The sequence below is a fragment of the Dromiciops gliroides genome, chromosome 3, assembly GCF_019393635.1.
Source record: "Dromiciops gliroides isolate mDroGli1 chromosome 3, mDroGli1.pri, whole genome shotgun sequence".
Taxonomy (NCBI): Eukaryota; Metazoa; Chordata; class Mammalia; order Microbiotheria; family Microbiotheriidae; genus Dromiciops; species Dromiciops gliroides.
In genome coordinates, this window is record NC_057863.1 from 388,336,438 (window position 1) to 388,351,924 (window position 15,487).

General features: G+C 39.3%; 1 pseudogene; it reads left to right on the plus strand.

The window, feature by feature from the left end:
- Positions 1-4,983: 4,983 nt before the first annotated feature.
- Positions 4,984-11,153, plus strand: LOC122747655 (annotated as a pseudogene).
- Positions 11,154-15,487: the final 4,334 nt, after the last annotated feature.

Here is a 15,487-nt window from a genome sequence, read left to right on the forward strand (position 1 = left end):
ACTCAAGTCTTCCCGACTCCAAGCCTAGCACTCCATCCACTGCAGGTCGAAGCTGATATAAACCCCAACCCTTAGCACAGTGGTTGTAACATAGTCATTATAATCACAGCTCTCAGTTAGTTATGTGCCACTAGATGGCAGGCACTGGGTGAGGGCTTTACAATTATTTTCTTATTTGAGCCTCCCAAAAACCCTGGAAAGTAGGTGCTAATGTTATCTCCTTTTTTCAGAAAAGGTTAACCTAAGGTTTTAACAGAGGACGGGTGACATGTCCAGGTCACACTGCTAGTAAATGTCTTAGGTTACATTTTAATTCAAGTATTCCTCATTTAGGGGGAGGGACTTCTTTTTAAGCTACTATAAGAGATGGCCTTTTGATAGATAAATGAATAGTACAAATTAATGTTATTAACCAAATGATACAGCATTAAAATTAATTCCCCTCACTTTGAAATTAAAATGTTCATTCTATCTCTATTTTCTTTGCCTTATTGGTAAAAAAAAAATGCACGGGGTTAGAATTAATGCAGCTCAGTCCTTTAATATATTCTTGAATTCTGTAACATGAGTAAGGAAGACTGGGCTGCTAGGTGGCACAGTAGATAAAGCACCCGCCCTGGATTCAGGAGGACCTGAGTTCAAATATGGCCTCAGACATTTGGCACTTACTAGCTGTGTGATTCTGGGCAAATCACTTAGCCCTCATTGCCTCCCACCCCCTCCCCCCCCAAAAAAAAGTCAAGGGAAAGACTATGGGAGAGGGGAGGAAGCAACTTCAAAGGGGAGAATGAACCTAATGTTACAGGCCTGAGTCTGAACCCTGATTCTACATTGTAAGAAGTGGTGACCTTGGGGGTGCAGCTAGGTGGCACAGTGGATAAAGCACCAGCCCTGGATTCAGTAGGACCAGAGTTCAAATCCAGTCTCAGAAACTTGATACTTACTAGCTATGTGAACCTGGGCAAGTCACTTAACCCTCATTGCCCTGCAAAAAAAAAGGGGGGGGGGTGATCTTGGGTACTAGTGTGACATTTGAAAAGTCACTGAACCTAACTAGCCGTAGTCTCCTTATCAGTTTATCTAAATCTTTTGGACTCCTAGGAATGTTGAAAACAAAGCCCTGCTTAACCTCTTCTTAACTCTTCATGACCCCATTTGGGGTTTTCTTAGCAAAGATACTAGAGTGGTTTGCCATTTCCTTCTCCAACTCATTTACAGACGAGGAAACTGAGGCCAACTTGCCTGGGTTCACACAGCCAGTAAGTGTCTAAGGCTAAATTTGGACCCAGGAAGATGATTCATGTTGATTCTCAGCCCAGTGCTCTATCCACTGTAGGACAACTAGGTACCTGAATAACCTCTGAGCATTGAACAAATATTTAAATATTTCTTGGCTAATCACTAATCAGTTAAGTTAAGCTTAGTAGAAAAGAACATACATGAAATTACAGGAAGCACCTTAGAGAAAAACCATAGAATTTTTTTTTTTTTAGTAAGGCAATTGGGGTTAAGTGACTTGACCAGGGTCACAAAGCTAGTAAGTGTTAAGTGTCTGAGGCCGAATTTGAACTCAGGTACTCCTGAATCCAGGGCCGGTGCTCTATCCACTGCGCCACCTAGCTGCCCCCAAAACCATAGAATTTAAAGAGTGATATGGATTTTAAAAAGGAAAGGCTGCTGATTAGCTAGGGGAAGAATATAGGGCGAACTCGGGCAAAGTTTGTGTGGGTTGAGGTGGAGAATTGGATTGTATTAGTATTGGTAAGACCAATTGACGTTTAGTGTTTTGTTAAGGAAGAGGATTAATTTTTTAAGTCTCTATTCCCTTCTAATAAAACAAATGACAACTGAACAATCCATCTTGTACACAATTACCAAAATAACTACTACTGCATCTCCACAGGCTGTCCCTGATAACTGAAACCCTTTTCCTGTGAACTCCAACTCTTACCTGGGTCAGGACATTCTCTGAACGCTGAGGAATCCTCTCTACTTCCATTTTTCAGGAAGCAAGTACATGCAGGTATTTCTAGCTTTCTCTCACTCTGATGAAATTTGAATAAAAAAAAAAAAGATAGAAAGAAAGAAAGATCACTCCAGTCTTCTTCCATTCCTTCCCATCTTTCCCTCCTTATACCCTTCTGGGATATAGAAATATAGGATATTTAGAGCTGTCAGAACCTAACAAGCACCTCATTTAAATTCATCTTTTAACAAAGAGGGCCAGTGTTCTGTTTTGGTTTTACTTCTGAATTTCACAGTTCTGCGCAGAATGTTTTGAGTTTCACTTCTGCCCATAGTTGCCACTCCTCTACTAGTTGCACTTCCCATGAACTGGTCTGGGGTGACCACATGTGAGTTTCATGGTTTGTTTATTTTTTTAGATTTAGTATTTTATTTTTCCCCAATTTCATGTAAAAACAATTCTTAACATACATTTTAAAAACTCTGTGTTCCAAATTCTCTCCCTTCCTACCCCTCCACTCCCCTTTGGTGTGTGTTATTTCCTCTTTGAGTCAATTCTGACAAGAATAAGGTTCACTCCCTTCTTCTGACCTCCCTCATCTTCTTCTTCACTGTATAAGCTTTTTCTTCTTTTTTTTGAGATATAATTTACTCCATTCCATCTCTTCCTTCCCCTTTCTCCCAGTGCATTCCTCTCTCACCTCTGAATTTTATTTTGTTTTTTAGATATCAGCCCTTCATATTCAACTCACACCTGTGCACTCTGTCTATATGTACTCCTTCTAACTGTCCTAATAATGAGGAAGTTCTTATGAGTTACAAGTATCATGTTCCTGTGTAAGAATGTAAACAGTTTTGTTTTTTTTTTTTAGTGAGGCAATTGGGGTTAAGTGACTTGCCCAGGGTCACACAGCTAGTAAGTGTTAAGTGTCTGAGGCCGGACTTGAACTCAGGTACTCCTGAATCCAGGGCCGGTGCTTTATCCACTGCGCCACCTAGCCGCCCCCTGCTCTAAATATTTTTGTTCATGTAGGTCTTTCTACCTTTTTATGATCATATAAGAAAGGGCAGCTAGGTGGCGCAGGGCAAGTCACTTAACCCCAATTGCCTCACTAAAAAACCATTATGGTTTTAATTTTGTTTTGTTTTGTTTTGTTTTTTTGGTGGGGCAATGGGGGGGTTAAGTGACTTGCCCAGGGTCACACAGCTAGTGAGTGTCAAGTGTCTGAGGCCGGATTTGAACTCAGGTACTCCTGCATCCAGGGCTGGTACTCTATCCACTGCTCCACCTAGCTGCCCCCCCCCCATTACGGTTTTAAAGAAGTGCCCTTTTCTATTATAAGGATTCACAGGTCTAGAGTCGAAAGGGGCCTTGTAGGCTCAGAGAGGCCCAAGTGACTATCCTAAAGTCACACAGGGGCAAATTGGATAAGTGATTGAAATATAAAAGATTATATTTTGTTTTAAAATTAAAGAACAAAAGGCATGCCCTGGTAGATAAGGAGAAATCATAACAAGAGAAGTGATAAAGGCAATCACAAAATATAAAATATACAATTTTATGAATATAAAAATTTTAAAGCCTTCACAGGAACAACATGGAACAGGAATAAAAGAGAAGCTGTTGGCCTGGGGGAAATCTTTGGGAGGGGCAGAATCTTTATATAAAATATCTCAGATAAAATAACTGACATTTCACCTCACATCAAATGGGTATCTTGTTTCTCCCAAAAATATAAGCTGCTGAGGGCAAGAATTGGTTTTTAATTTTTTAAATTTATAAACATTTATTTTTCTCTCCCCACCATCTCCCCCACACCACTAGAAAAGAGAAAAGAGGAAGAAGGAAGTGAAACCCTTGAAACAAATATACATGATAAAGCATATTGGCCAATATTGGCCAAAATCGTGTTTCTTGTTCTGTATATTTGGTTCATCAACTCTCTGTCAGGAGGTAAGTAGCCTTTTTTAAAAAACCATCATTCCTCTGGAATTATGATCACTGTGCTGACCAGAGTTTTTAAGTCTTTCAAATTTGTTCATTTCTTGCCATGTTGTTGTTATAATATAAATTATTCTACTGGTGCTGCTTATTTCTACATTAGATCACACAGGTCTTCCTAGTTTTCTCTGAAACTATCCTTATCATACATTTTTTTTTTTTGGTGAGGCAATCGGGGTTAAGTGATTGGCGTAGGGTCACACAGATAGTAAGTATCAAGTGTCTGAGGTTGGATTTGAACTCAAGTCCTCCTGACTTCAGGGCAGGTGCTCTATCCACTGTGCCACCTAGCTGTCTCCATACTTTCTTACAGCGTGACAGGAGTGCAGGGGTTTGAGAGAAGACTAGTCCCCTGGTGTGAGGGCTGCTGATCCCTTTTCAGGGCTGCTTATCCACTTTGGGTGTCCACCTAATTCACCCAGCTCTCACCTGTGGCTCCAAGAAGCTGCACCAAGTGCAGCAGCCACACCTGGGTAAACTATTTTTGCAGATGGGCTAAATCAGATTGAGGGTGAGTTGGAGGGAGGAGTATCTACCCCAAGCATGTGAAGGCTTCCCCCTGCAGCAGATAAGAACAATTTGTTCTAATGGCTATGAAGGCGGCTAAAGGAGATGTTGTGGAGCATTTGGAGCTGGGTTAGATATCAAAGACGCCCAGGTCATCCACCATCCTGAGCCATCACCAATGATCTTGACTTTTGTCTTGCCACTGGACTTTGTTGGCCTCACTCTCTCCCAGAGTCAACTATTTTGCACAACTCTGCCTCACTTAAATGCAATTTATGTGTGAGTCAAAGGACAAAACCCATACCATTTTAACATTTTTACCTGCCTCAAAGTCTTGTGATGACAGGCAAGTGATGAAGCAGCAGGTGCAGATATACAAGGAGCTATAGTCACAACCCTGGCTAGGTCGTAAGGTTGTCTTCTCACTGGACTTAAACAACAGAGGGATTCAGCAGTCTCCTGGGTATCTGAGCAACCTTTTTAAAGAGCCACACTGCTCACCTGCTGGCATGACGAAGGGGCTAGAAAAGGTGCCCTTAAAAAAAATGTCTGTTTCATGCAACCCTAGCCTGAATACTGTGGCAGGGGATCCCATCCTGTGGTCAAAACACACAAAAAAGTACAAAAATGTTTGCAAAGATGATTCCACTTACCAGCAGTACATGGAAAGTGCATAAGCTGATGAACAAGAAATCTAGTAGACCTGAAAGACAGACAGTTCTTGTTGTGAGAGAACTCAGCAGGTAATCCATCCAAATAGCCACCCTGAGAGAAATAAGGCTGGAAAATGAAAGCCAGCTATCTGAAGATGGAGCTGGATACATATTTTTCTGGAGTGGCCTCAATGATGATGAGAACAGTAAAGCTGGCATAGGATTTGCATTCAAAACTAATCTAGTCAACAAGCATGTATACCTCCCAAAATGAGAGAACAACAGGCTCATGACTGTAATAGCCACTTGCAGGAAAGTGCCACACCACCATCATGAGTGAGTTTGCTCCCACAATGATAAACCCTGAGGAGGGCAAAGAAAAATTTTATGGAGACCTGGACACCCTAATATACTGAAAGAAGACAAACTTGTAGTTCTGGGTGACTTTAATGCCAGAGTAGTTACAGATTAACAGACATAGTAGGGAGTCCTTGGAAGGAATGAAGTCAGAAACAGCAACAGTAATGGTCACTTACTACTGAAGACTTGTGCATCTCATGACCTCATCACCAACACTGTTTTCCATTTTCCTAAACATAATAAAACTTTGTGGATGCCCCCCTGCAGCAAACCTTGGCATTTAATAGACTATGTGATTGTAAGGAAAAGAGACAGAAAGGATGTTAGAGTGACAAAGGCTAAATATTCATATTCAACAAAAGCAGCAGCCCCAAGACAAGACCACTACCAGAACATTTAATGTCAACAAATTAGTGGGCTCCTCTGAAGAGGAACAGTCAATTAATAACTTGTAAGAAAAACAAAGGCAACACATGATTGGCAACCATAGAGCAAAAAAGGGGTAGAGAGCTTTCAGAGATTTAGTGTACAGCACCACATTTATTCATCTGGGCTAGAATCCTTGCAAACATCAAGATTGGTTTTAAAAAAATGATGGGGAAATTCAGAAGATGCTAAATGGAAAACAAGAACTCCACAAGGTTTACCAACAAGATAGTTCATCCATCTGTAAGAAGGCAGTGTTAAACTCCATCAAAAGTAAAGTACAAAAAAAAAAGTAAAGTAAAAATGAAGCTTAAAGAGATGTAGGATTCTTGGCTCAGTAAGAAGGCAGATGAAATTCAGTTTTACATGGATAGTAATAATCCAAAACACTTTTATAATTCCCTGAAGACTATTTATGGGCCACAGACCTCTGGCACATCTCAATTACTCAGGGCTGATGGAGCCACATTGATTAGTGATAAGGACATAATCCAGGAGAGGTGGACTGAACACTTGCATAGTGTTCTCAGCAGACCATCATCAATTAATGTTGAAGTCACTGACTGTATACTTCAGGCTGAAATCAATCAAAGACAATAGGAAAGTGTCTGTGTAAATATAAAACTATTTATAGCAGTATTTTGTGTTCTAGTAAAGAAGTAGAAAGAAAATAGGTACCCATCAATTGGGGGATGGGTAAAAAAATTATGGTAGATGAATACAATGGAATGATATTATTCCATTAGAAATAATGTAAGACATAGATTCAGAGAAACCTGGGAGGACTTGTATGAACTGATGAGGAATGAAGTGAGCAGAAGCAAGAGAGCAATTTGTATACCAGCTCAACATTGCAAAGGGCAACTTTGAAAGGCTTAAGAACTCTGATCAATGCAATGATTCATCAGGGCTTCAGAAGCATGATTCTGAAACAGGCCTCCCACTTCATTACAGAAAGGCAATGGACTATAGGAACAGAATGAAACATGTTTTCAGGTATGACCAAAACTACTCAAATTTGGTTTTGCTAGGATATACTTATTTGCTACGCAGAGAGAGTTAAGAACCACAATATTTTATGGCATTTTTATGTAGAAACAATGTAGAAATCCCCCAACCACTTGGTGGTTTAATAGTGGAAAGTGAGGAGAAATAAAATATAACAAACTATGTAAAGTGGATAGTCTCATTGATTTTTGTAACAATTCTTTGTTTCCCTTGGATGAGAGGCACCTGCAGTTTAGCCTAAAAGGACTTCTTTCTCAATTGTAAAAGTATTTGGCCACCATCCCTTATGTCCTACTCTCAAAAAGGAAATGTCTTCTTGTTCTTTTTTATTTAAATTTATTTATTTATTTAGAATTTTCCCCAAGTTACATGTAAAAACAAATTTTCACATCGATTTTTAAACTTTGTATTCCAAATTCTCTTCCTCCCTCACTCCCCACCCCTTCCTAAGAACTCAAGCAATTCAATATAAGTTATACATGTGAAGTCATACAAAATATCTCCATATTAGTCAAGTTGTGAAAAAACAGACAAAATAACTTTAAAAAGAGGAACTAAGGGGCAGCTAGGTGGCGTAGTGGATAGAGCACTGGCCCTGGAGTCAGGAGTACCTGAGTTCAAATCCGGCCACACTTACTAGCTGTGTGACCCTGGGCAAGTCACTTAACCCCAATTGCCTCACTAAAAAAAAAAAAACAACAACAAAAAAAGAGGAACTAACAAAAAAGTATACTTCAATCTGTATTCAGATACCATCATCTCTTTCTCTGTAGATGGATTAAATTTTTCATAAGTGCTTCTGATAGCATCCTGCTCATCATTTCTTTCAGTTACTATTGCTAACTGTATTACCCTCCATCCTATTCCCTCCCCTTGATATTTATTCTATTTTCTATCTTCTTTCACCCTGTCCCTCCCCAAAATTGTTTTGCTTCTTATTTCCCCCTCCCCCAATCTACCCTCCCTTCCTTCACCTCTTCCCCCTTATCCCCTTCTCCTCCCACTTTCCCACAGGGCAAGATATATTACTATACCCACTTGAGTGTGTATGTTATTCCCTCTTTGAGCCAATTCTGATGAGAGTAAGGCTCACTCACTCCCCCACTCCTTCCCCACCTTCCCCTACACTCCATAAGCTTTTTCTTGCTTCTTTTTTTTAATTGAATTGTCTTTATTCCCATGAAAGAAACCATAAAAATCAGGACAAAATACCTGGTTTTGGAACCTTTTCTAGCAGCTGAGCAAGCATGAACAGCTCCTTGGAGACCTTCAGTTTCAACAACAACTCATTTGTCCATCTGTCCCTTCCCCAGGGTCCTGGAGTATCCAGATGGAGAGAGGCAATGCACTGGTTGTGCTGCAAAGCTTGCTCTGGCCAGGCCTGACATTCTACCATGCTCCCCGAACCAAGAATCATGGTTATATTTGGCGATCTTGCTTCCTTTATGTGAGCTACTTTATCCCATTCCACCTCTCCCTTTCCCTTTCTCCCAGTGCATTCCTCTCAGCGCTTAATTTTATTTTAAAGATGTCATCATGGGGTAACTAGGTGATGCAGTGGGCAAAGCACCAGCCCTGGACCCAGGAGGCCCCTAACCCAAATCCGGCCCCAGACATAAGCCACCTGACCCTAACTGCCCCACAAAAAAGGGATAAATAAAAAATAAATGCTTTACAGATATCATCCATTCATATTCAATTCACACCTGTGCCCTCTCTCTAAGTATATTCCTTTCAGCTACCCTAATACTGAGAAAGTTCTTATGAGTTAGAAGTATCATCTTCCCATGTAGGAATGTAAACAGTTTAACCTTTTAACATCCCTCATGATTTCTTTTTCCTGTTTACCTTTTCTCTAGGGTCTTGTATTTGAAAGTCAAATTTTCTATTCAGTTCAGGTCTTTTCATCACAAATGCCTGAAAGTCCTCTTTTCCATTGAAGTCCCTTCCCCCCCAACCCCAGAAAGATTATACTCAGTTTTGCTGGGTAGGTGATTCTTGGTTGTAATCCCAGTTCCTTTGCCCTCTGGAATATCATATTCCATGCCCTCTGATCCTTTAATGTAGAAGCTGCCAGATCTTGTGTTATCCTGACTGGCTCCACATTACTTGAATTGTTTCTTTCTGGCTGCTTGCAATATTTTCTCCTTGACCTGGGAGCTCTGGAATTTGGATATAATATTCCTGGCAGTTTTCATTTTGGGATCTCTTTCAGAAGGTTTGTTCTGATAGCAAATTTTTCCAATTGTATGGAATATTCCCCCCAGAAGCCTTTTCTCCTTTCAATAATTTCCCCTTTCTCTACTCCTCCCTCTCCTGTGAAAGGGGTTTTTTATCCATCCTAAATTGCTGCAGACTACTACTGATCAGCTATTATTCTAATCAGACTGAAAAGCTATATAAAATTAAATATGTACCCTAGGAAGTTGAAGCTATTATTGAAAGTTTCTTTAGCACATTTCTTTGCCTTCGGTTTAACCTATCTTTGACCTATAGTTATCAGACCTCTGCTGATGAGCACAACTCTACCAAGAAGTCCCACTCCTCTTAGTGGAGAGAATTCCCCTACAGTTATAAGGGAGGGCTTTAATTGGGGGATAAAGGTTATGAAAATGTGGGGAAAGGTGTAAAAGATAGGGATAGTAATTTAAAAAAAGAAGAAAAAAGAAAAGAGAATCGATGAAACTTTTCCATACATGAAAAAGAGCAGAAGGAAGTTGAGAAGACACAGAAAAGAAAGTATTGCCTACAAACTTTTCTTTCCTCTTTTTTTTGGGTGCCAATTTCATATACAATCACTTTTTCTTTTCTATGTTCATGGAAATGTTCATGTTTGTAAATAAAAATTAGGGTAATAATAAAGAAGGTATTTTAAAAATTATTATTGGGGTATTGTCCAAAGTAGGAAATGGTGATGGTGTAGGGAGCTGCATGGGTAGGAAGTGGTTAATACTAGAAGTAGCAGGCCCATCAATTGACAGCAAAAATTGTATTATATGCATTGTTGGTAGAGTTGTGAACTGATCCAACCATTCTGGAGAGCAATTTGGAACTATGCCCAATAGGCAACCAAAATGTTTGGATCTGGAAGTTTAACTCCCAATGATAAACAGTCTACTTCCTGCAGGAAACTAACAGCACAGCCAAGGAAAGCATACCTTGCTAAGACCCAGCATTGACACTAGAGCAAAATAAAGAACTGTGTGATATAGCTCACTGAATTGTTGTTCTGAGCAAGGGAATCTTGTTAGTAGATAAATTTCCCAGTAGCATTGCAAAGCAGTTGCAGTCCATTCAACTGAGAACACAGAGAAAAATTGGTCCCTCTTTTAGCAATTACTTCTAACAACAGATGATCAAGTGAACTGCAAAGGAGGTATTAATCTTTTTCATGAGACACTCTATCAGGAAACCAATGATGGTTATTCCTTACCCAAAGTCATAAAGGCAAAGGGTGGCATCGTGGGCATCAAGGTGAACAGCAGTGGAGTACCCCTGGCAGAGACCAGTGACAAAACTACCACTCAAGGTCTGGATTGCTGAGTGCTGTGCCCAGTATAAGAAGGATGGAGCTGACTTTGCCATGGTATTGTGTACTGAAGATTGGGGATAATACAATTGCCATTATGGAGAATGCCAATATATGGCCCCAATGTGCCAGCATTTGCCAGCAAAATGGTATTGTCCCTATTGTAGAGCCAGAGATCCTTGCTGAGGGAGAACATGATCTGAAGTGTTGTCAGTATATCACTGAGAAGGTCCTTGCTGCTTTCTACAAAGCTCTGAGAAACCACTATTTCTACCTAGAAGGGACCTTGCTAAAGCTTAACATGGTCACCCCTGGCCATGCCTGTACCCAAAAGCATTCACATGAGGGGAATCACAATTGGCAACTGTAACTGCCCTTCACTGGACTGTGCCTCCTTTAGTCACTGGTATCACCTTCCCATCTGGGGGTCAGAGTGAGGAGGAATGCCTCCATCAACCTCAATGCCATCAACACCTGCCCCTTGTATAAGCCATGGGCCCTGACCTTTTCTTATGGCTGAGCCCTGCAGGCATCTGCCTTCAAGACCTGGAGTTGAAAAAAGGAAAATGTCCAGGCTACCCAAGAGGAATATATTACCCGGGCTGTAGCTAATAGCCTAACTGCTCAAGGCAAGTACATACCAATTGGAAAGTCAGGAGATGCAGCCAGCAAGTCTCTCTTTGTCTCTAACCATGCCTACTAAGTCAAAGTCTTCCACCTGCTATACCCTAACACTCCAGGTCATTCCTCAAAGTCACAGTCCAGAAAGAGGCTGAGATGCCAGCAATTTGCACTGACCTCTCCAGTCACTCCTAACTTGTGTGGTGTTGTTGCTCTGTGGTGAATCTAGTGACCCCTCCTCAGTCTATTTTTTCCAATAAACAAGTATTTAACAAGTTAAAAAAAATTGATCCAGCAATACCACTACTAGGTCTGTATCCCAAAGAGATTATAGAAAAGGGTAAGGGGCCTACATGTACAAAAATATTTATAGCAGTCTTTTGCATGGTGGCTAAATATTGGAAATTGAGGGGATGCCCATCAATTGGGGAATGGTGAAACAAATTGCAGTATATGAATGTAATGGAATACTATTGTGTGATAAGAAATGATGAGCAGGTGTATTTCAGAAAACCCTAGAAAGACTTGTACAAACTGATGCAAAGTGAAATGAGCAGAAACAGGAAAATATAGTACACAGTATCAGAAACATTGTGTGATGATCAACTATGAATTGAACACAAATATAAAGAACTCGTGATGGAAAATGCTGTCCATATCCAGAGAAAAAACTGATGGACTTTGAATACAGATTGAAGCATACTTTTTCACTCTCTTCATTTTTTCATGTTTTTTCTCTTTTTATCTGTTTCCTCTTTCACAACTATGACTAATGGAAATGTGTTTTACACAATTGCACATATATAACCTATATTAAATTGCTTACCATTTTAGGAAGAGGGAAGAGAAGGGAGAAAAATTTGGAACTCAAAATCTTGTAAAAATGAATGCTAAAGGGGCAGCTAGGCAGCATAGTGGATAGAGTACCAGCCCTGGATTCAGGAAGACCTGAGTTCAAATCCGAAGTCAGACACTTAACACTTACTAGCTGTGTGACCCTGGGCAAGTCACTTAACCCCAATTGCCTCACCAAAAAAAAAAAAAAAAGAATGCTAAAATTTGTCCTGACACATAGTTGGGGAAAATGAAATATTATTGAAAATTTTTAAATCAAAAAATTGTTTTATAATTTTACTTTTAAATAATTTTTAAAATTTTTAATTCTTAAAAATGTATTTATGTATTTATTTTTGCCCTGAGGATTTTAAAAAATGCACTACATTATGATTGATGCAGCTCAGTCCTTTGCTATATTCTTTAATTCTGTGACATGAGTAGGAAAGACTTTGGGAGGGGGAAGGAATCAGCTTCAGAGAAGAAGATGGATTTAGTGTCTGAGGGCCTGAGCTCAAATCCTGGTTTTACCACTATAAGAAGTGGTGACCATGGGTAGCAGTGTAAACTTGGGTAAGTCACTGAACTTAATTAAGCCCTAGTCTCCCTATCAGTAAAATGAGAGGGGGTAGGACTATATCGCCTCTAAGGTTCCTTCAATCTAAATTTACTATTCTCCTACCCTGGGATGAAGATGCCTACACAGTTAATTTACTTAGCCACGCTTACTTGGCCTCTGTCATCCCATTGTTGCTTCTTTAAGAACACCGGGTCTCCAGTTTGTTAATCTTTAAATAATCTTTTGGCCTCCCAGCAATGTTGAAAACAGTCCTTGTAAAACTATTTAGTGTTGCAGAAATGTTTATCATTAAGTGACCTTGGGCTCTGTAGGAAAAAATAAGGACAAAGATGCAGGAAGGGTGTGGAAGAGGTAACAGAATTTAGAAAAGAAAATACTGGTAATCAGATGGTGATAGAATATAAGTTTAATTCACATGAAATTTGTGTAGTTTGAGGTGGGGAATTTTTATTTTATTGATATTTATAAGATTGATTGAATTCTGTTTAATATTTTGTTAAAGAAGAGAATTATTCAAAGAAAATCTATTCCCTTCTGATAAAAATAATGGCAACTGAACAACCATCTTGTACACAGCTATCAAAATAACTTTTCTAATATATAAGTGAATGTTACCCACCTACTTAAAAACTTTCATTGTCTCCCTATTTCCTATAGAATAAAATATTAAATCCCTAGCACCAAAATCCTAAATATTATGGCTCTGATTCACTAGAATGACTTTATTTTTTCACCTCTATCTCAGTTTCCTTGTCTATTTCCTCTCACATACTCTTCATTCTAGCTAAACTGGATTACTAAAATGTTCCTCTCCACTATTGTGCTATAACAAATGATGAGCAGGATGCTATCAGAAAAACCTGGAAAGACTTACATGAGCTGATACAAAGTAAAATGTACTGTATACAAAATAACAACAATATTATAAGATTATCTGCTGTAAATGAGTTAGCTATTTTCAGCAATACAATGATCCAAGACAACACTGAAGGACTTATGAAAAATGCAATCCATCTCCAGAGAAAGAATTTATGGTGTCTGAATACAGATTGAAGCATGGGGTGGGGGGGGTCTCTGTTTTCTTTCACAACCTGACTAATGTGGAAATGTTTTTCATGACTACACATGTATAACTTATATTGAATTGCTTGAGCTCTTAAGGGGGGTGGGGAGGGAAGGAGGAAGAAAATTTGGAACACAAAGTTTTAATTTGGGGGAAAAATAAAATTCTAAATAAATAAAAAATAAAATAAAATGTTCCTCTCAATCAAAGGAATACCCAATCAATTGGGGAATGGCTAAACAAACTGTGGTATATGGTGGTAATGGAATATTATTGTATAAGAAATGACAAGCAGGATGATTTCAGAAAAAGGCCTGGAAAGACTTGAATGAACTGATGTATAGTGAAGTGAGCTGAACCAGGAGAACACTGTGCACAGAGACAGCAATATTGTTTGATGAAGAACTGTGAATGACAACTATTCTCAGCAATACAATGATCCAAGACAATCTCAAAGGACTATTGATGAAACATACTATCAACCTCTAAAGAAAGAACTGATATTGATGGAACACAGGCTGAAGCATGCTCTTTTCCCTTTTCTTTCATTTTTCTTTTATTCAAGTTTTCTTGTACAAAATGACAAATATGGTCATGTTTTACATAATCGTACATGTATAACCCTCATCTTATTGTTTACTGCCTCAGGAAGTGGGGAGGGGAGGGAGGGAAGGAGGGATAAAAATTGGAACTCAAAACTATAAATAAAAATATTTATTACTTAAAATAATAATAAAATGTTCCTCTCTCTCATTTGTTCCTTCATTTCATCCTCCTGCATTTCCTCAGGCTGTCCTTGATACCTGAAATACCCTTCCCCTCATCTCCACCCACTGAAATCCTTTTCCTTTGAACCCCAACTCAGGTACCACTTCCTTTGTGAAACTTTTTCCTAAATCCTGCCCTCCTCAAATTTTCTTAAAGTTCCTTAGTTTGTGGCAGTTTGGTGGCATAGGAAATAGAGCACTGGGCCTGCAGTCAGAAAGACTTAACTAGAAATCTGGTTTCTGTCCCTTACTAGCTGTGTGACCCAGGTCAAGTCACTTAACTTCTTTCTGCCTCACTTTTCTCAACTATAAAATAGGAATATTTATGGCACTTACCCCCTATAATCCTATATAGTAAGGATAAAAATGAGATAATGTTTATAAAGTGGTCTGCAAACATTAAAGCACTAGTTGCTACTATTTCCTGTCACACTCTGCCTTAAGCTTTCCCTTATTACCTGTCTATTCATATCTGACTTATTTGTACCAGCCATACTAAGTAATCACTGCCAGCATTGATTCTTAGTTCAAGTGACTGGTCTATATTATTCTTGGTTTTGTTGACTTTGATTTGAATTTGGTTTCCATAGGGGGAAAGAGCAGTTGTGTTTACATGATAGTTATACTAGAAAATATCCAACAATTTTGACCACTGCTTCATGAAGCCCCAAGAGGATCCTATTGGAGGAAAGGGGAAGTATTTTGCCACAATCTGAAAAGCATGAACAGAGTAGTTTTCTTCTCTGTGTAACCCACATTGCCATGCAGCAGGTGCCACCCCAACATCTACCTGCTAGTTACATTTTGGAACTGAAAATTCTGAGATCACTTTGTGACTATTTCTAGGACTGTTTGTGGACATATCTGGGAGAAAGGTAGTGGGAAAAGTGAAGCCTTTATCCTCCATCTCAGAGCTGTGTGGCCTCTGTCTCAGGGTTGAGCTCTGAGTCAACACTCCAGGCTGCATCAGTCATGTCTGACTCTTGTGACACTGGTTGGGGTTTTCTTAGCAAAGACTCTGGTTTTCCTTTTCTTTCTCCAGTTCATTTTACAGATGAGGAAACAGAAACCAAAACCTCACTCCATATACCAAGATAAGCTCCAAATGTGTCCCCGACTTAGGCTTAAAGGGTGATCACAAAAACAAATTAAAGGAGAATGAAAGAAATTTT